The 22,901-nt window shown below is 36.7% G+C and overlaps 1 protein-coding gene across 1 annotated transcript in view; it reads left to right on the plus strand.

Moving 5' to 3' along the window:
* The window catches only part of LOC146594475 (E3 ubiquitin-protein ligase parkin-like), a 488,318-nt gene that overhangs the window by 75,678 nt on the left and 389,739 nt on the right, over positions 1-22,901 (plus strand). The gene's annotated exons all lie outside the window — the stretch shown is intronic.

Below are 22,901 nucleotides of genomic sequence, written 5' to 3' on the forward strand. Positions count from 1 at the left end.
TTGATAGTATTTAATATTAGGGAGGTCTCTGAGGTACTCCCGTATCAGGAAAAGCTTAAATTGATGTGTTCCTTCTGGACACGGCTTTCAAAGCCCAACACAAAAGCTCTCTACATCTGGGACCATTCTCTTCATCAGTCTTTCCCRAACTGGGACAAAATGAATGCCTCCCTCCCAAGACACTTGCCTGCTCTTATACAGTCTTATCTCTGGCTTCCTCAGCAAGGCAGTTGTGAGGTGGTGCATCCATGCAGTTCCACAGGTGTCTCCTGCTTGGCCATGGATGATGTCAGGAAATATTTTGTCTAGCTTTAGCCACACCACGCAGTTGTTTTAACAGCAGCAGATTCCTGGCTGTCGTGCAAAGCCAGCAAAATCAGGTCTTGCAGCTTTGGGGCTTCTGTTTTCCAGGGTGTTCCTTGTAGCRGCTCAGCCAGTCCCTCTGAGATGGCAGGTGTAATAGACTGCTAGGCCTTCACGTGCTGTTCTTTCACCAGCAGCACTGACTTTTCTGTCAGATATGTGAAAGAAAGCCTCCCTCTGCCTCTGGGCAGACTCTGAGTGTAATCCCCTTCTGCTTACGCTTCAGGAACTGCTCTGGTTGGAGGAGGGTTGACTGCCTTACCACTTCTGCTGCCTGTTTGTTGTCCCTGTACCACTACCACCAACAGGAGAAAGTCCTTCCCATTTTCCCTTCTTTCTTTAAAGAAAATATAGGAAAATGGAGATGGGACTTATTTTTGACAGGGACAGGAGCCTCCATGTGTCTGATTGACCTGCAGTTACCAACTTACTGCTTTTGCCATCTAATCWGTGTGTGAAACAAATCAAGGAAATAACGTTACAGTAAGCAGCCATGCCTCCTGAGCCAGAACCCATTCCCTCATTAGTCAATTATTCAAACACAAAGCAGAAAGTGGAATAACATCACGGCTTTGTCACAAAGTACCGACCATGAAATGAAAATCTTAACTGACTAATGCTGCAGCAACTATATCCCATCACTCCAGTTACTACCAATGCCACTGGCAATTAGCAGAGCCCTGGTTCAATGTTATCTTTCTGTAAGGTGGCACAGGAGAAAAAAAAGTAGGGGGCATCCTATTTTAGGAAGGCCTATTTCAGATGCCATTTCACTCCACCCAAACTACAGGCATGAGATTGTTTCTTGAGAACGCTGCTACCCTCTATTTCTAATCTGAAACCTTTTMCCTCTCTACTGGCTACAAGCCACTCCATGCTATCAAGTAGAACCTAATTGTACTGGAGTAAAAGAACGATTCTGCTTTGCATGACCTGGCACTTGTTTGCTTTGTTTTGTTTTGTTTTTAAATCAGTGATAAAGGTCATGCCTAAATGACTTGTTTAAATGTCCTTGCAGAGGGGAAAAAATAACTTTGATTTATTAATAAGCTGAAACTTCTACTTTTTGTTTTGCGGTTACGATCTTTGGGTGATGAAGTTGCATTTTGTAATTAGGTATCCATATCTGTATTTTTATGACAAAGTTGGTGCAATTATATTCTGTCTTCAGTAACGTAGATCCACATGCTTCTTTTCCTTATGGTTATGGGTAACGAAGAAGCTCTAAGACTGTCAATTATCAACAAACTGCATTTACTGTTCGTTCAAATACAAATATCCTGCCATCCTTTCTCCTCAAAGACATAAATGTTGTTTTCCTTAAAAACTATTTTTCATCAGTTTCCATTTCTCATAGATATCAGTTTACATTATATCTTTAAGAGACAACATGTTTTTCTGTGCAATACTAATTTGTATGTATTTTGATACATACAGTATCAAAATCTCTTGCCAGAAATTAGACTTTTATTTTGTTAGAAGCAAATATGACACTATTCAAATGCAATAGAAATCAAAAGTTCAAATTAAGTTAAATGAAATTTTAAATTATTGCCAAAAGTTACAATGAACAGCCTAATAATAAATGCATTGTAATTCAAGATGTATGTTGCTTGTAAACTGTACTTGATTATTTTTCTTCCGGTTGTTTTTTGCTCAGCATAAACTAAACAAGACTTTAAATTGTCATATGATCTACCATACATATATGTGCTTTATTTGTGATCCCAACTTCTTTTGAACTTGGACTGAAAAACGGCAAGTAAAAATTCAATGATGTTATCATTATATTCCATAATTATGAACAAAAAGAAAGTAGGAGAGAAATAGATATAAAAGATAAATATTACAATCTTAAATACACCTTAAAATATGACTGATCAACTGATGAGCCACTGGAGGGCCCAGAGCATTGGGTATCAGTCCCCTGTGCTGCGCAGAGGACTTTCAGCAGTTTCCCTTCATTTGCTCCAGCTACAGGCTGTTTTCTACTCTGATGGTCTTCACAGATGGGGTCTTGAGCAGCTGCGTGCTCTACACAGAAACACAAACACTTACACTAGTGAAAAGAAGGGCTAAAGGGAGAGCACAGATTTTGAAAAGGTAATAGACACTGTTTATTTTAGAGATTTAACAGTAGAGTACTTTAGGAAACAACATGATTAGTCCAGGGTTCTGAGAAATAGTGGTGAAAATGCAGAGTACCCAAATTATCATTATTATTATTATTATTATTATTATTATTATTTTGCCTTAACTACAGTCTGGCACAAGCAATGCGTCCATTCCTAACTCTTTCCTTTCAGGTTGTAGTAGTTTGTCTGGACGCTCTAATTGCTACAATTGTGGAACCTTCAAGCCACTTCTATAACAGACTTCAAATATTTTAAGTGACCAATGGAAATGTTGCCTTAGCCAATTCACACTGATGGATTTTAAGGGAGGATAAAATGGGTGTCCTTCAAATTGTTTCTCAAACCCCTTCCTAAATATGGGGGAACCTTTTCCACTCAGTAGCAATCTCATGACATTTTCAGTTGGAAGTCCTGTATGCAGTCAGGCATGTAGACACTTACTCTAGAGAAATGATTGAATGCATCAACAGTGCTCCAGGTTTTTGGGTTTGGGGCTTATTTCTTTTTGTCTTTCCTTCTACGTTCTTTTTTTTGCTGGTGTTTCGATTAGGGCAACCCAGGGGCTATGGAAACAGGCACTGTTCTCTTTGAGAGCACAGGTATTGCTCTCACTAGAGCAAATTTAGTTACAGTTTGAATAGCTTGAGCTGAATTTTTGTCACTTAGCTAGATAGCCAAAGGTCGCCTTGTCCAATGCCAAGCAGCGATCAAGTCTCACAGACCTGTAAAAGCATATGAAGTCTTTGCTGACAGTTGATAGTTCAGGTTAATTAGTGAAAGTGATTTTTGAACAGCTCTTTACACCACGAAGAACTGTGATTTGTGCCTTTGAGTTGCTCCCTGTGTTGCACCTGTACGGTATCAGTGAGCTCGTTGTGGTCGGAGAGTGACGGAAGCTCATCATTTCTTCCCATGTGCAGGAACGCACTCCTAGTTCCAGAGTTGCAAAAGGGTGAGGTGCTGACCCACCTGAAACGTTGCTTTTTGTGTTTGGGGGGGAGAGGGTTGTTATCATTTGCTTGTTTGTTTCAGACAGAATATGATCTTTAAAAGGAGGAAACAGGCAGCTGTCCATTTTAATCAGCCACTGTATTTATAGGCTTGAAATAGTCCTAAAGTGCACAGTGGCCAAAGAGCAGAGACTCCTGCTATGTTCAGAGAAAGAATCCCATTGAATAAGCTCCTGTTCCTCCTCTTTAAAAAGGGAGAAATATACTACCTTTTTCTTTTTCTTTCTTTTTTTTTCTTTTTCTTTTTTTTTCTTTTTTTTTATGAACACAGTCTTACTCAGTGCAGTGATCCAGTGGGGCCTTTGAAGTAGTGATGCAAGATTTTCTTTAATATTTGTGTAAGATTTTTCAAATAATCTTTAAACTGTTTTATCCAAATCTCTTCTCCAAATAGATGACTAAGTGGCTAATAGTGAAACCACAGTAGATTTTATAGAAAGATTAAAAGAAAAAAGATTTATAAAATAGTATTAGTGATGTAAAATATGTGTTAAGTATAATGTACCATACCACAGGGGTAAAATTAAAATGATTCTTTTCTCAGAGCATTATAAATAGATCAATTCCAGTACCTCAAGGACATACACGGAAAAGAGTTATTTCTCAACCAGTTGCAAATTAAGCTTCAGTCAGTGCTATTGGAGCACTCTCATTTTTTTGCAGTGTAATGGTAATAATTAGAACATATGCTTGCTGCTGAATGTTCATATCTGTCATGTGTAGTTGAAGAAAAATTACATATATTGTACCTAAAATGAAATGTTAATTACTGTTCTTAAGGATTAGGTATTTATTCCTCTTGGAAAAAAATCTTAAATAATTTTCTGGTTTGTATTTGCAGAATTCAGGTGTATCATACAAACAATCTGAGTGTAGTTGACACTCAATTCTTTATTGTACAGTCAGCAAAATAACTTCCCTGATTCAAATAAAATATTTATGACCAAATGGCCTTATCAAGTTCAAACYTCTGTAGTTATCTAAAATACAAAATGAACATTTTATGTTTGTCATGCAATGGAGTGTATTTCTGACTGCAAAAGGAAAGACTGTCCTGCCTGGGTGTATAAAAACTATTAAACTTCCTTTCTTTTCTTAGGCTTATGCTATTCAAAAGCCATCAAGAGTCACAGAAATAATGTAGCTCTTTCCACAGGTAGGCAGAGACAGAGCTGTAACACTGCTGTAAACCACTGAAATAATTTTATCACAGGAGAATCATCAGCCCTACAATCATGTGAACATGCAGCAGACTCTGAAAGAGCTTTGCCATGTCTCCAGTGCAAAAAATAGGGTAGATATTTTCTGAACTTTAAGACTCTATGAAAAAGGATTATTGTTCTGTATGTGTTCTGGAGATTCACAGCTGATGTGCAGGAAGAGTTGCTGTATACTTTAAAGTCCTAGAATGTGTAATGGAACAGTTAGACAGGTTTATAGCTCAAGTATGGTTTAAGCCATTGTGCATAAGGAAAAATGAAAATAGATTTTAGTGGAAATATGAATGTATTTCTCTCCTAGTTTTGATATATGTCTTACTGCTGTTATCTTGAATTTTATATTCTTGACAAAGACTGCTACACTATCAACTGTCCATCATCAGTATAGGTGAATGGCATTTTTATCTCTTCTCCAGGCCTAAAAGCATATGTTATATATTTCAGCAAAGTATTTCAAAAAGAAGTAACAGGACTTCTGTGAACTATAAAAGCCCCTTTAAATACAAAGTTTCTTTAAATATCAATACACTGTTCTTATCAAGCTGTACAGCAACTTCCTGAGTAAAGATATGTTTTCCACTTTGGTGATTTATCTATTTTTACTCCATTTTTTTTTAAAATGACCAACTAATAGATGACAATTATAAATGTTCTTAACAGTCAGATGTCACTATACAGTAAACTCCCTGTTTCAGTACATGTTTATGTTATTCTTTTTCATTATACAATTTTTGTTGTTATTTTTCCACATTCCTTCTGTGTGATTTTCACCTTGATTTTTTTTTACATTGAAATTTTTGAGGATTTGACATGAATATTTGTGCTTATCACATATGTTTACTGTCATTATTTAACTCTGAGGACAGCATTGCCAGTGAACTAGAGGTGGGAGGGGGGTGAATGTCTTGCAAGTCTAGTTATCAAAACAGAACAGTGTCCACAGTCACTCAGACTTGTATTAATATAGCAATTACAGTTAACGTATTCACAGTCCTTACAAAAATTAGACTATAGAATAGACATAGTAATCACTTAATGACTTATTTTATATCATAAGCTAATTGAGCCAGTTGTTTGACCCTAGTTTCACCAAATAAACATTAGAATCCGAATGTATCAATGAAACAATATACCTGTTATAATTTATTAAGTCACATGTTATGGCCACATTATATGTCTTCTTACATTAACTGTCTTCGTAATGTTTGTAAACCTTCTAATCAATCAGAATAGTATATTGTCATTCTTATATCACACCTGTAATGACAAATGAAAGCCTGCRCACAATGGCTATGAACTACTCTTACTTTTCAGATGATGAGAGCTACACAAGCAATTTTTAGCATATATTGGTATTGATCCTCCAAAATCTTTTGTAGACTTGTGAGCGCTTGTTCTAAAAATTAGAAAATATGGGAAGAAGCTATGTCACATTAGCTTTTCATTCATTTCTGGGATGATCAATTGTGTCCCAAAGCATAGTATTTCATGGTAATCTCTGGTGATGTGCTAACATTTCTGTGATTCCATGGAGCTGTCCTGGAATCCAGGATTGCTGAGGGCTGAAGTAGGAAGCCTGAAAGGCACAATGGGGGAATCCTTTGCACCACAGAAACTGCAGATTTTTCATCAGCACATTTTTGGGGAAACAGGTGGTCCATAGATATAAAAGCAGAAGGCACTTTCTGATCAGTTACTCTAACCTCCCATGTAATGCAAGTTATAATCCTTTCCTGAAGTAATAAGTTTTTGAACCAGCACATATAAATCAGGAAAACAGATGGCCTGACTTAAAAATAGCCACCAGTAAAAAAAAAAAAAAAAAAAAAAAGATTTATATAATTACTATGACTGTTAAAAATATGCAGTCTATTTCTAGTGCAAATTTGTCTAGCTTCAGCTTGTCTTGCTTCAGTTTCTATCTAGTGTCCTTTATTATCAAGAGCCCACTTAAGTAAAGTTAAGCTGTATCTTAACCTTTTTCATTGACATGCTAAGAGTTAAGATTGGGTTATTCACTACAGCAAAACTTTGTCTTCCAGATCTTAATCACACTCTCAGCTATTTTCTGCACTTTTGTCGTTTTTCGTAAATGGCACAYGTCAGAACCATGCACAGTTGTATGCTGCTGACAACAGTAGCAAACACACCGATAATACAGTCTGCTTATTTATGTAGATATCTTGCAGTTTTATTAGGGTATATATATAAAATATATATTAAATATATATATAGGTGCTATGATTTTTATGTGTGAATATATTAATAATATATATTAGTGTAKATATACATTAAATGTATATATTTATTAATGTCATCCTGAGGGTTCCCCTTCAACTGATGATCCACCAAAAACCTCAGTTCTTTCAAATTACTGCTTCCCTGGACAGAGTGCTTCCTGCTGCCTGTCTGGTCCTTGTTTTTAAAGCTGTGGCCTTATCTTTGGCTGTTTTAAAATGCATATTGTTTGTYTGATCTCAACTGAGCAAGCTGTTCACATTCTTCTGTTGGAGACTTTTCTTTATTTTCCCTTCCCCCAGACTTTGTGCCATCTGAACAATTTATGAATAATGACTTTGTGCTTTCTTCCAGATCATTAATAAACGTTTTGAATAGCATAGGGCCAAGAGCTGATCACTGCAAGACCCCCCCCCCCCCCAAGAAACAGACATTTGATGATTCACTCTGGGAAATTACATTTTGAAACATATCAGTTAAATCCATCTAACATTGATCTCATAGTGTTCTAGTTTCTTAATCAAAATGTCAGTGCCATATCAAATGCCATAAAGAAGTCTGGGTAAGTTACAACATCACTATTACATTGTTCCACTAAACTTGTAATCTCATAAAAATGTCAGGTTAGTTTGATATGGTCTATTTACCATAAATCCATGTTGACTGGCATTAATTACACATCCTTCCTTCACTCCTTTATTAATCAAGTAGCATATTAGCTATTTATTTTACCGAAGGCTGGTATCAGGCTTACATGCCTTATGACATTTCAGTTATCTATTTAGATAGCTATAGTCAGATCTGTTTTTACAAGTATTCTGAAAATAACCTCATTTTGTTGATCTGTTTTTCGTTTATAAASAAATTCTGCTTTTCTACTTATTGCAGAAAAATCAATGATAGGTAAGTAACTGATTTATAAATATAGAATTACTTCTAGACAAAAATGTTAAAGTATTTATCTTGAAAAAAGCTTAAAGCTTTTAAAATTAAGAACTCTCTGTATAAAAAAAAACGAATCCATTCTTTCACAATGTAGAATAAAATAATGTTTTCGCAGCGTATTGAACATTTTTTATAGACCACAAAGAATGTTTGCATATCAGAAACCACCACGAGCAAATATAACAAGTCTTGTTTAGATCAATTGATCATGTATTACACAGAAAAAACATTTCTTTTGACTATTTTCTTAGCTTAGAAAAGCTTTCTAAGAAGCTACTTTTAATAAGCAATGAAGAATTTTGGGGTCCTTAAAATTGAGCTCAAGCTCAGTATCTAAAGAGTTTCTACACTTTGGAGATAGCCTTGATACTACTTTTTTCTGTTCTTTGGTTTTCTCAGGATAGCAACAAGATTTACTTACTGTTTTTGTGAGCTACAATTATATAGACATTCTGACAAACCCAAAGGAACTTGTACATTTGCACTGAGTATTGAATGGTTTGAAGAAGTCTAACTCTTCTTTCCTGTATTGCTACCATCATTTCTATTTACATGTGGGGAAATATCACAATTTTGTACATGATCGAACAAAATATATTGGAGATTACAAACAAAACTTCTGCTCTTTGAAGCTTTTTGTAATATATTTGCCCTTCCACTGAAAGAAAAAAAATCCTTTGTTGCTTGTAATTTTTGCATTTGTTGTTCAGTTCCAGAAAACCTTGTCTGAAAACATGAACGTGCAGCATGCTTTCAGAGAAAAATATTCCATGATTCAGTCTTCCGTGGGCAATTACTTTGCATCACCATACTCAGCCAGCACTTACTTGCTGGTCCTAGTCTTCAAAATTGCATTTAAAAATAGGCAGTTATTTTGAACACATATTCACATATGTTTCAATGATAGAGTCCTTGAAAATTTCTTCAAATAGTGTAAATGCTTCATCATTTGATGGGAGGCAGTTTCAGGTGAGTCAAAACTTTGTCTTGCAGAAGGAACCAGTAACAGTTTTGGCAAGACTGACAGATACCTCGAATTAACAAATCAACAGGTTTCCTTCAAATCTTTTGTTGCCTCTATGTTTACTAAAAAAGCAGTGAATGTCTTTTAAATGATCGTTTTTATATCCGCCTTGAGACAGTCAGCTTCTGTACAATGTTATGAAAAATGAGTAGGGCACAGTTTGTGCTCATCTGACCAAATTCTAGATGATGCTGTAATTCCACTGATTATGCTAAAAAGGAAGATAATATCAGCAAACCAAAATGGAACATGAATTCACCTTCAGTATCTTTAGAGATTTTACTTTTAGAAATGTCCCCAGGGCATATTTATGACTCAGTGTACTAGGAAACTCTTTTAGTGTGCATATGTATAGGATGTGACAAGTATAAGCAATATGTAAAGGACCAAGTTGCCCAACTTACATGGTAGAGAAAGAGTACATGTGTGTATGTATGTATGTGTGTGTGCATATTTATCTATTGTGCCTTAGATATACTTAGCAAGAATGCAAAAGCAAAGTAGACTGCGGGTTCAGTACGCTGTGTGTTTGTAGCAGGGAAGGCACAGAAAAAGAATGTGTGCGACTCGCACTGGCATGCCTCGCTGCCATAATATATTCCTGAGCCTGGTAGGATAGCAATGTTACAATTTATTCCATTTACATTGCCCAACAAGTCATTTTAGCATATTATGTGGAAGTGATTATGCCATCCATGAATTTGATCTATAAAAGTTTTAGAAAATTTGCAGGCATTCAGGGACCTAAGTGAAGCAGTAATTGAAACCTGTGATTTAGATGCTGTGATATTAAAATTAGAAAAACAAACTGTGAGAGGATACAGTAGAACCAATTCCAAACCTGAACCTCGTGCTTACTCTCCTGCTCATTTCACAGATGAGGCCAAAAATTTCTTTCAAATACATATTGCTTGGTATATGTTTTTGCATGGACTATGACGATGTGTCTAATGTATTCAGGGACAGTTCTTTGTAATTCAAGGAAGTTCAGTGATACTTTCACTGAGTCTTATGTTGTTCACTTCATGTGACATAATATGCTACAGTCTGCAGCTGTTGCAGATTCACTGAAACCTTGGATTTCYACTCAAGCATGCAACATGTTCTTCCAGTTATCTACCAGCAATCCAAACAAGATGAAGGTGATTTTGTTAGGCTGTGCTGTACTTTTATAGGAGTCTCTTTTCAAAAATGTCAGGTAGGGTTTATGTAGAAGAGCGTGCTTTCTTCATTTGCTTCTGGCAAGTACTGTTACTGGGTGTTTAATATTTGGGTCATTTTGTAAGCTAACATACTATGCAATATACTGCCTCAGTCCTCAAAGTCTCTATAAAATTTAACTTGGAATAAAAACTGGTTTTCTACTTAGTGTTCATTCTCAATGTTCTGATCTAAGTTTCTATAATTTGAAGATGTTAGGTTTTGGTTAACAATGTCCACTGTATTTTTGGTCTAGTTATCTCTAAGACTATGCTCCTCTTGTTTTCTGTCCCAACAATAGCAAATTAACTAGATAATAGGTAATTGAATGGAAGACAACCCTCCAGCTGGCCTGAAAAACATGATTTCTGTTATCTATGGAATATACTCCAAGTTCATGGGCAACCATAGGCTTTAGCCTTGCAAGATTATTTTAAAAAGATCTTTTCCTTGTGGGTGGATTAGGGGTTGTGACCAGCTGAACTCCTCAATTTGCCTTCTGGTTCTCTYCTTTAATCAATTTGAGATTGGTTTGCATTTTCTTTAATTTGTGTCTTCTGCTTCCATGCATGCAGCAGGTCAAGTAAACTCACTTTTACAAATCAGAAGAACTAAACTTAATGATGCATTGTTTGTGTGATACGTAGTGCTGCAGGATGATGTAGTCAATGGCATTGCCTGTGAGTTTCTCGTAGCAGGGCAGCAAGGCAGTTCATGCTGGAATGCTGCTCCAGAGGATGGGCTAGGTCTCCCATGGTTCACACTGATGCAGTGGGTAGAATAATCTGCTAAAGTTAACATTGCTACATGTTTTAAGCACCTGCTGCAGTGGGTGACTAATTTGAATGTGTATTAATTAATTATATAAATATATAAAAATAGCTTACTGAAGCTCTTACTGTGTCATTAAGAATACTCAACATTTTGACTTAGTTTCTGGGAAGATGCTTAGAAGTGTAGTGAAGTGTTTCCCTTGCATCAACGCAATGGATCATTTGAAACATGGTTCAGAAGAACTTGTTAAGAGCATGTTATCCACAGACTATTTTTGACATTATGCAATGAAACGATTTGCATTTATATCTTTGTGGCATCTCCCGTCTCTGAGCAATGTATCTGTTGATCAATGATACAGTATATCACAGTAGCTCTTTGGGACTYCAGTAAATGTTTGAGGAGTTCTGAAACCAAATGTTTGAGTTTTTCCACTGTGTTACTTTTAACGCATGTGGGCAAAGTAACTTCAGTTAAGAATTGTTCTTAAAAGCTAGCCATGCTCAAACTGCTGACAGAAGATGAGAGGATCTAAAGGCATGTACTAGAAAAACACAAGCTTCATCTTTTTGATGCGTAAAGCTGTCTGTCTCACACTGCAGCTACCCCACAACTACAAAATCAGAAGTGACACAGCATTCTTCACGTTGGATCAGTGGATTTTGTTCTTTAAAGAAAAGCCATGTACTTCTAGTGCCAGTGCGGTAAACTGTTAAGAAATAACTGCTCGTTGAATGCTACTGCTAGAATGCCTTCAGGAGAAGCTCTAATAGTGCGTATTTCATTCTTTTCAGACAAAAACATCACCTCCATATGAATTTGAGGTTGTAAAGTTAGGGGAAAAATAACAGCTCCAACTGAGGAGTATCTATTAAAGGTGCTATGACTTTTATGTGTGAATTAGAGTTGGCACTCACAAACGGATTGATTTCTAGAAGCTTTATCTTAAACATTAGTAGACGACAGTGCCCTGCTTGCAGGATCACTAACCTGTCAAAAAGGATTTGCTGTGATGACTTAATTCTTGTAATTCACAGTTTGTGCTGGAGCAGTTGTATAGGTGGAATTCTGTGAGAATCTCTTTCAACTGATTTTCGAGCTCAGAGAAATCTACCTAGTAAATTTGTGCRGCTGGATTAGATTTTTAATTTAAAATATTTGATTTTCTAGTCAACTGGAAAAGTTGTAATTATTCCTTGTAAAGGTGTATAGAAATAAATATGTAAAGAGTATAAAAAATTAAGGAACCATGTTTAAAACATTGGTCCATCTTCAAAATATTCTCTCCTCCAAAACAGAGATAAAACAAAATACTGAAGAATGACAATAATTAAAAGAAGAAGAAATCTTKTATAACTTTTTAAAAATAAATATCCCCCACCAAATCAATAGCATAATATAGGTGGTATATTTTAAGTAATGCTATTTTCACATACTTTTTTTTTTTAAGACTATCTCATGTCATGTATAGCATACATTGACTTCGCTTTAAATTTTAACTAGCTTAGAAAATGATTCTTGAGGGCCTATTTCTTATTTTTTTTTATTTGGAAAGTTCCTTTGATTGAGAGAGATTTAGAATAAGCAACATGGGCTTTCTAGGAGAGAGCATTCGTGGGTTCCAGGCCCTGCTTTCTGCAGTAATACTGCTTTTTGCGTGACCGGCTAGATAAAATAGGGACCACGCGTACTCAGTATTTCTGACAATTTGTTAAGGGCTCAGTTAAAGGYTGAAGGCTGGACTCTTTTGCTAGGGTAGGTAGTGTTTTAAGTCATTGATTTTGTTTCCTCAAGAGTCTCATAGTGTGACAGTAGTTAGATAAGAAGTCAAAATTGTGAAAATAGGAAGGAGGAAAAGCAAAGCAAAACCACATCTCATATATCTCAAATAGTAATGGACCATATTGGATATAAACCACATCCAAAATAAAGATATTCTGAAATTGTAATGACATGTTTTYGTAATGTTACATTCCTGTACATTTGTTTTACAGCTAAATTTGTTTTACAGCTAAATACATTTCACATTTTAACTGCTAATTACTCTGAAGGGTTTATTTTATGCAATGTTTTTATCCAAGGACCTCCTACATTTATATTCCATATTCATGAACATGTAGGCCATGTGGTGGAAGGTTTGATTTTTGGATTTTCTTAGCTTTCCTGGTGGATATTTCTGCTATTAGAGGAAATAATGCCTGTGTAAAAAGCATAGCAGTCTGAAAACTGCAAGGGTAGCTGCGTGGCAGTGTTTGGCAAACACTAGCTGTTTAATTGCCTATGCCATCTATGGGAGACTTTTGGAGTCTGAAAAAAGATTTGTCATAAGAAACGCTCTAATAGACCTGTTATGTTTGTGCGAGCACAACATCCGSGAGGCCCAATCCATCTCGTTGGCGTAGTTACCCCTGAAAACTGTACGTCCTACACAGCGGACTCGATTCAAAAAGAGCAGCATCCCTGTGTGCTGCTCTGCCCCCRCGTACCTGCAAGTCCGGAGCAGCTTTCCTTTGCCCCAGCCCCTTTGCCAGAGCCACTGCCAGGCGCTTTGTGGAACTGGTGGGAGTGGGAACTGGTGCCCGTCCCCAGTGCATGCTGCCAGGACGCTGGGCGGCACTGGCCGCCCGTGCTTGCCATGCATTTCCAGCACCGAGAACTCAGCATCTTCTGTTTTCAATTTTATTATTAAGACAAAAGGTAATTATTTTATTTAACATCCACAGTAGCTTCTGTCTTTCAGTCTTCTAGRTGTCTGTGCAGTAGCCTATTTCAGGGCATTATTTTTGGTCATGGGTCTGTGTCATTTAATGTGTAACTTTTCCGTGCACCARACTGAAGTAGTTTAAAATATATTTTTTCAAAAATACATTTTGGAGGTTATTTACAAATTAAAAAGTCARCAGTTTCAATTGCTTTGTAACACAGATATTTCCTTATATTAAAACTGAATTTTGAAATGTCACATGGAGATCTTAGTAATTTGTGTCATTTTCAGAAAATATTTTATTATTTTCAAGCTCAGTCCATGCTGTCATTAAAGATTCTTCTATCATATAAATCTATTTTTAGTCACGTTTGTCAAAAATAAAAACAGTTTTTTGATCCCGTGAGAGCCCAAACTGTGGTTTGTGCAAATTGTTTTGACTAAAGAATGAGTTTCCAACTACTTCTGCAAGTAGAAACCTACTTAGCAGAAACTAGGGAACAGAAAGTGTTCTGCAGTGGAGAAGGCAAGAAAAATCCTGCTCACAGTCACTACCTGGTCAGAAGAGCAGAGGAGATCAGGAAAGTACGTAGAACTGTTCAGGAAGAAAATGTATTTCCAGGAGTAAAGGTATGCACAAAGCCTGCTCTTTTACCCCTCCCAGGAGGACAGTGAGGCTRCGTGTGCTGCTCGGGACACTGCCAGTTGGCACGGTGTAAAACCCACCCGGGACCGTCCGAATGCTGCGGCGGTGTAAGGGACTGTCTTCCCTCAACCAGAAGTGTTCCAGCATCGTGTTTAACAGCATGCTGTTTACTAGTAGAGATGTGCCTTATTGTCCCTCGGTAGAGTTTTTAAGTTAGAAGAAACAATTCTGTGTTCTGCTGCTTGTTTTTCTTTTCTTTTTTTTTTTCTTTTTATTTTTTAATGAAATCTGCGTAAATAGATAAAGGTTTTCTGGGAAAACGGAATTAAATCATTTTAGTGAAAACAGTCTATCAAGAGCCATCACCATTATCTTAAAGCTATGCAAATAGCCCTGTACACTAGATAATGTTCCTGTATATGAAATTGCATCAAAGAAAAAATGTCCTCATCTTTCTGTTTTTAATATTAGGAAGTATCTTTTTGAATCAGACACTGAGGTGTCWACTGTTGATCAATGCTGGCTTTCTTTATCCTGGTATGCATGTTAAATAGGTCTGTTATGCTAAATGAATAAGTTATTTACTGCATTTTTCAGATTTCTTATGCTAGAAACTGTAGGTAAGAGTGCAATGTGAACACATTTTCATTTTTTCTAACAATATTACAGAGAAGATTATGGATTGATTGCTGAGTTATGTTTTCTAGCTCATCTTACCAGTAATCTGAATATATCGTGTATTGAAAATATTAAAGAAAATTCAGAACAATGGAAGTAGTTAAGCTGAATGTCATGGAGCAGATTCAGTTCTTTATTGCTAAGATTTTCATGAATTTTGCAGTGCAAGATCAGCCAAAGAGAAGGGTTGTTTCTTTTTCTTTCATTTATAGTAGGCTTYTGTAATTTTCAAGAACCTCAGGTAAGCATCTGAGGAAACTTTTCTGTATGATATTAACCTACTAAGCCTTGTGTTTTTAGGGACCAATTTACAACATAGCTCCTCCAYTCTTTTCATGTGATATAATACCACCTACTGTTGTATGGAGCATGTAAGCAATAGCACCATGTAAACCAACTAACTCATAGCATGCTCTTTCTGAGCAGGGAAGGCTCCTTCTCTCCRAAGAAGGTTCTCTTTTAGTCCATTAAAAAGTGTTAGTTTCTGAAACATATTGATATAAGCTAAGCTTTATTTTCTTTTTTTTTTTCCTGTGATATTTTAGGAAAACTGGTGAAAAAGGTGGAAGCTAAGAAATAATTCTTTTTACAACATTTATATCAGTAACTCTTTTTGACCTGAGCAGTTAGCCAAAAYGTGAAGTCTTACAGGTCATTCTTGCACAGAGGAGAAATTTCTGATAGTTCAAGTGTTTTCTTTGTGGAGTTTTGTTAATGTACAGGGGACATAAAAAGTTTTGTTTCCCTCAATGCAAGAGAAATCAAAGAGCAGATTTCTCTTGCATTGAGGGAAACAAAAAGATCAAAAGAGTGATCTTTTGCTCACTTTGACTTCCATTTGGAGATCCTAGTTGAAAAAAAACTCTTGATTTTTCTCAGGTCTGTGCCTTTAGAGTTCAGGGAAACCATGTCTGAAGCCTGAAGCCCCTTTTCTGCTTTTCTGTCTTTGTCAGGTCACGGGTTCCTCTCCCTTTCTCTCTCTGGGGTGTTTAACAGGATTCAYGAACAATATCTGGTGACAAATACTTTTATAAAAATATTGCCTATTCAGTGAATATTCAGGAGGTGCCAAACATTCAGTAGTACAACTTTATAAGTCTTAAGAGCAAAAGGCACATATCTTGCAGAGGGAGAAAATAACGTCTCTGCCATGTCCTTCTCTCTCTCCTTTTTTTTTTTTCCTTACTATTTCCAACGCAGTTGGACAGTTTATCGACTAGTTTGTTCTCATTCGTATGCTGATCTGTGGCAGGCTTTGGAAAGATGACAGACCAAACTATCCATTTTTCCGGACCTGAGGTACTGAGAGGAGGCAGAAAGCCACTTGGGTAGTATCAGAACCAAACTCTGCCTGCACAGTGTTCTCACATAAATACTGCCGCCCCCCCCGAGGGAGCCATAGTGCTAAATGCAAGGTATCTTAGCGGTGCCTTTCAAGTGTGCTGCAGACCTCGAGATCATCTGGATGGTTAATGGATGTGTGTGAGGCTTTAGGACATAGGTGGTATTAGCTGAAGGCTAAGAACCTAAAACTAAAAACAACAGTCTTTTTTTATTAATATGGCTATTATGCTAAAAATACCTTTTTTTCTAAGCTTTGACTTTGACCAGTTTGTTTGATATCCAGAGACAGACAAAATTTAAGTATTTCAGTTGTGGTAGTATCAGGATGRGATTCTACTGCATATAATGCAGAGATCCAGCAATATTTATGCAGAACAGAGCATGCAACTGATGTGGATCATATAGATTATTCATGAAAGGTAACATTTAGTTGAAGAAATGATGCTGAGTTTACTTACATATCTATGATTTGTTATCACTACAGACTTTTTTCTGAAGCTCAAGGAGATTCTTTGAGAGATATTACACTGTAACTTCACCTGTGAAATATTTACAGTTCAAGTGTGGGAGTTCTGTTTCTTTTACATTTTAGATTTGTGCTGTCAGCATTTTGAATTCCTCATCACTGTCTTTACGCCAAGCGCTTATTAGTATGGTTGGAAAGAAACAAATCACACAAAGCTATAATTGCAAGCAATTTTTTGTGCCAGAGGAGGCACAGCCTGAGGATCCGATGTCATAAAGTATTAGAGCTCACTCCCTCCTTGAGCCCTTTTGGTGGCTTACGTTCACATAAAAATTCAAATCTGATTGCCAGAGGAAATGAAGCTCAGAGTAAAGGGTCGATTCTCTACAGGAAACACTTGATAAGAAATTTAAACAGTTGGATTCTACTTTAAAGGAGACTGATGGGAAAGTTTAAGTCCTAGAAATCAGCAMTGATGTTCAGGATATGATGATTATAATACGTTGTAAGTAGCTACTCTGAAACTGAGACTTCTTTTGTGGCTCAAGTAATTCACAGGAACTTTCCAGTATATGTAAAACACAGTTTATTTTGAAAACCTGCTGACCAAATTCAACAGAACAGTTCAGACTGGGCCTGAGAGACTAAGGCAGATAATTTAATCTTCCTGACAACTGCAGTCTTGGTTCAGCCCAGAGGTTAGTGTTGATCAGAGATTCTTTCTGTATGAAATATTGATGAAAAAAGTTGGGAGCAGGGGGAGAAAGGGGAGAGTTCACACTCCTCCACAATAACTAAAGGATATCCAATTTTAAGTTGTTTTATATGAAAGCGCAGTCATTGCCATTATAACGTTGCTATTTATTCATAATTATCTTACTGTAGTATCTGTAGCTTTTAAGGCTAGTGGGTCTGTGACAGGCTAGTTATGCTGTTTTGTGGCTGGCTAAATGTCTGCTGGGCCTTGGATTTTATTATGGGGTAACTATTCAGGCAAAACCCCCCCTTTTTAAGGAGATCTGATGCCTTACAGTCTCCAGATCTGTGTCTCTACTGCAAGAAAATGGGTGATAGAAGAGCAGGAGCAGGCTGGAGAGTCCTGTGCCTTCTCTGTCTGTACCACAGGAGTACTGCTACCGGAGGGGCTGGCGGCGTTACTGGAGTGCCTGCGGACTTRGAGGCAGAATTGTTTCGGTTGGAGCTCTGGCTTGCAGAGAAATGGGGGAGGTATAGAGTGCAAGTGCCTTTCGACAGGCGAAACAAATGAGAAACGCTGCTGTGAAAGATCAGTCACTTGCACACCAAATCCTTTCCTGGGTGGGCGAAAGGGCGTTGTCCGGATGGCAGCAGCTAAGGGAGTCCCAAAGCTTTTGTGCTTCTGTTGCCACCGTGGCTTTTCCAGCAGATGAGGGGAGAATAATACATGACAGCTACAGTGTTGCTTGCTGCTTTTCTTCCCCACAAAAGTCCCACAAAGCTCTAGTTGCACATGTTATCTCCAGAGGCCAGATGTTGAAATTTTAAGTTGTTGTAATTAATAACCTGTCATACTAGTTRTTTGAATCTTAATTGTATCCATCTTTTCTTTTTCAATTACTATAGAAATTATTACTGAAAAGTAATAACTGTTTTTGTAATGCAGACAATAGATATGCAAGCTGTATGCACAATTGTWCAAAAACGACCGTGTTAGTATAAATCACTGATTATCATATACAGTAAGCAATGGTTCCTCCAGAAATGGATAGTGAATGAGAATTTTTGTTCATTATTAATCTTGTTTATACTATATTAGACTGCTGATTAAGATTGAATGACTGAACAGTAGCTATAGCAGTCCTGTTATTAATTTTTAAACAGTATCTGTGTTGTTTTTCCAGTGAATTCCCAAAGAAAGAGTGATAAATTATTGTCCCTTGGCAAGTCAAGTAGATGCATTGGTATTTAAAATGCAGCTAAAAGTGCTTAATAAAGACTGGCTAAAAATGCAGCTGAAAGTCAGAGGCTGCAAACAGCAAATATTTTTGTCTTTGATATCCTCAGTTGAATAAAGTGTACGGCCTAGCTTTGTGTTTGATTCTGAGCAAATGAAGTAGAGCTCCATATCTTTACTGTTTTCTTGCATTTATTTATTTAAATTGGCTAAGGGGATGGGGAGGAAATATTGTAAAGATATATTAACAATTATTTCTCTAAAACATAATGTATCTTTTAGTCATTTGGACGTATTTAAATTACAGCTCTTATTACTGAACAGCAAAAGTTTGGAAAATGCATCAGAGTATAACTTTTTTTCCTGCTAACTGGCAGTTATCTCAAAAATATAATAATAATAATAGTGGTAGGAGTAATAACAATAATAATAAAATCCTCACTTCCTCTGCTCTCTAAAGGTCAATGCTAAAATATTAACTGAGACCAAACATACTCTGTTTGGCAGCCTTGATGAAGAATTGGCAAAGGACACTCATCCGAAAGGGCTTTTATCATGGATAACAAGTCTTTCTTCTTYTTAGCCAGAGGCATTTTGAGAAGGGCAAAGAGGTTTAGTTAGTCTGTGTTCAGACAGAAAGCAGATATTAGAGAGATGCTCATATTTCTTTAACATTTTTATGCTTCTTTTGTCTATTGCCAATTTAAATACACATGCRCGTGCRTGCGCACACACACACAYTTATTTCTTATAGACGCTGAAATTGAATACTTCTACACTTTATTGTCATTCTTCACATGCAAAGATATTTCAGCTCTGTTTTAAGGTCAGCTTAATATTTGACCTCTCCTGGGTGATCAGTTTTCTCTCTGCATCCCATAAAGGCAGTTCTTTCAAAGCTTCTGACGGCTTTCATGAACTGCTGCCCTGTACAATGCAGAGAACTACTGCATGTTCTCTGGCAGAGATCCTGTGGATTTGAAAAACCCATYGCTAGGGAAATTAGTGCAGAAGTGTGTATAGTGTATGCTAGTATTTATGGCATCCTTTCATTTTCATTCTTACTGATTATTCTGTTTATATTCTATTCTACAAGATTAGGCCCTGAATTTTTCACATTTCTTTCAAATGGAAGAACTGATTGAAGAAATCTTTTTTTTTTTTTTTTTTTTTTAACAACAAAGAAAAGTTGTCCCAGTGCATTGATTATTATTTTTGAAAGATCTGTATTAATAATGATATATGAGAGATTAATGTGACCAATATCTTTAACCTTTGCATCACAGTATTCCTCAAATCTATGTTAAGAATCATACACATTCAAATCCACTGTTACCACTGAATTATCTAATAACTTTGATCTTAGTAGAGAATTAGCAAGGAACCATGTGCATTATTCTGATATCTGTAATGATCAATTTATATATTTCTTAATAATTGTTTAAGTGTTTAAAAGAGTTACGTGCTTCAGCTTGAATGCTATTCTAATACATTTTAGAAATTCTTTCCCTCAAAATAGGTAAGCAGTTTGTACTTAAGCACGGAGGCAGTTCATGAATATTGTATTCACCATTTATTCACCTAGGATATGATCTAACCAGCTATGCTCAAAGGTCAATTTTATTTCCCAGGTTAAGGAAGTTAACTGAYCTTTAGAGGAATGTTTTCATCTTCAATGTCACAATTAAGTTCATGAATCACAGGGAATCCACAGAGAGCAGGTTTGGTTCTGATTGGAACCTCAAGCAGAAAAAAAATATTTTTGAATTGAAATCCTCTTTAAATGTAAGTAGCTCCCATGCGAATGGCAGAGCCTAATGTTAGGTTCTCAGCCAGCAGATTTCWCATAATAGCTCTGGATGAATCCTGGCGTAAAAGTAAGGGAAGACTTTGGAGTTCATCTATGCTTTTGTTTTATTTATGTATTCTTGACTCTAAACCTAATAATTATATTGCTAAAATTGGAATTATGGTTCCTTTCTTTTATCTCAGCAGCTGTTTAGGTCTAAGAATCATTACTTGTTACAAAAAAAAATGCAGATTGGTACTCCACAAATTGGTGGTACCAGATGATGTTCTCTGTGCTTAGAACATGACCTGAAGTTCTAGGGTACCCAAGAGCTAATGAAGTATCTGCTGAACTGCACAGGAAAACTGGGAAGTTGTAATGCAGGCCACTAATTTGAGGAAGACATCTTCCAGCAACCAGAACAAATACTGTTTGCTTACAGRAGAAAGTGGAGAATGCCTATATGAAACATTCATGAGTCTACTACAGAATCATTTAGGGTSTAGTAAACTCCATTCATTATTCTTGGCTGTATAGCCCTCCTCATATTAGTTATCCAGTGTAATTCAAACAGCTCTCCTGTCTTACGCATTTTTTTTTCTACTTTAGAAACCATGCCTGTTCCACATTTAGGTAAACCATGACAAATTTTTCATCAGAGAGATAGATACATGCTCTAGAAAGCCTCTATCTGGAATTCTTCTGGGATGTGAGAGCCTTAAATTTTCTCTGCTCAGAGTGAACCGATTTCTTCTCTATCTCAGAACAAATACTTGATTTCAAAGCTATTCTGAAGTAGATTTATTTCAACCTATCCTTAGACCCACTGAATAGCTAGTTAATTTTTAGCTGGAAAGAGAAATGAACCCCCATCACGGTAGGGTGTCACAATGGCGTGAAGTTTTTTGTCATTCAGAGGAATTATTACAGTGATACAGACAAAGGGAGAGTGATGAGTGCTGATAATTTAACAAATGTAATCTGTGCCTTCAATGGGTGTAGCACATAGTGTATTTTAATAAATGACTTTGTGTGTCAGTCCTAAATAAACATATATGTGGGTAATGCCTGAGGCCCCCATCTTGATCCACAGTTTATTCAGAAATGAGAACAAGAAATGCAAAGCTTGAAGGCTGAGCTTGCWTAGGATTTCCAATGGGTTTGCACAGCTTTGGATAAGAAGTAGGGKTTAGAGTCAGAGTCAAATGGAGGTGTGCTGGGAAAAGAATCACAGAACTGCTGAGACTGGAAGGGACCTCAGGAGACTGCTCCAACCTCCTGCTCAGAGCAGCATGAGTTAGAGCAGGTTCTGCTGAAGGTGAGAATTATGTATGGAAATTATGTATAGAAAAACAGCCCCCCAAATCTCTCAKATACTGTCTTGCTGACTGTTAAACTATATTTTCATGTTTATAAGCTGTATATCAGCTGGGSTGCAGGCTATGCTGCTAAGTGTTAGCAAAGAGCAGTATTTTTCTGAGAGTCCTGTAAACTGGACTGAAGAACGTGTGAAAGCGTAATGGGCCTGTCTGACCTTACACATGTTCAGGCCTTCATTTCCCTGTAGACGAACTTCTCACTAGTAGCTTGTGCACCACTCTGGTGATTTACTTTGGTTAATTGACCATCTAAAAGACAGAGTTTGCTTATCATCCTCAGCAGTTAGAGGTGCAAACATCTGCTTTGTTTGAGAGATGCTTTCATGTAAAATGTTAGATGATTTTTTTAAAAAATAAATTTTCACACTTTCTTCTTAGGGAAGCGTTTCAAGAAAGGTAGTGAGCAGTGACCATGTATCTCTGAACCTTTTCTTTCCTCTTTGCGCTTTTTATGATATTGCATGACACAGAAATAATAAAAGTGAAGAACATGGAAAAGAACATAAAAGCAAAGTCTGCTCCTTTCTCTGAACAGCTATCTATCAGATACACTGCCGAAAGGGTGGCACTACTGTTAATGTGCTGTTAACCCAACAGTACAAACATACGGTTAAATAAAATGCTCACAGTTTCATGGCATCTTTGCCTCTAGGCAAAAAACCCATGGAAAGGTAGTCAYTGAAGCAGAAGAGTGACCATAAGACTACCTATTCTCCAAGCTAAGAAAAGCTATGTGTTTCATTTAGCTTTCTTAGTAATATCTTCACATTGCTACTCACTACTTAAAGAAAAACAATGCATTTGTCAGAATTTCCTGATTACCAAAGTGAGAACACTGGTTTCTATTATTTTAAGATATTTAAGAAGTGGTCAGCTAGTGATGTAGGTTGTGTGAGTATTTCTCCATCTTTCCATGTTATTCTGTAAGTTTTGGTTGTTGTAAGGTTAAAATTCTGAAAGTAGGGTCTCATATAGCATGATGTAAATTAAGAATAGAAAGAAGTTTTGATGTTCACCATAAGAAGTAATCACTGCTTCCATGAGATTGACAGT

Source organism: Rhea americana, unplaced genomic scaffold, assembly GCF_003343005.1.
Source record: "Rhea americana isolate MKP2758 unplaced genomic scaffold, rheAme1 scaffold_258, whole genome shotgun sequence".
Taxonomy (NCBI): domain Eukaryota; kingdom Metazoa; phylum Chordata; class Aves; order Rheiformes; family Rheidae; genus Rhea; species Rhea americana.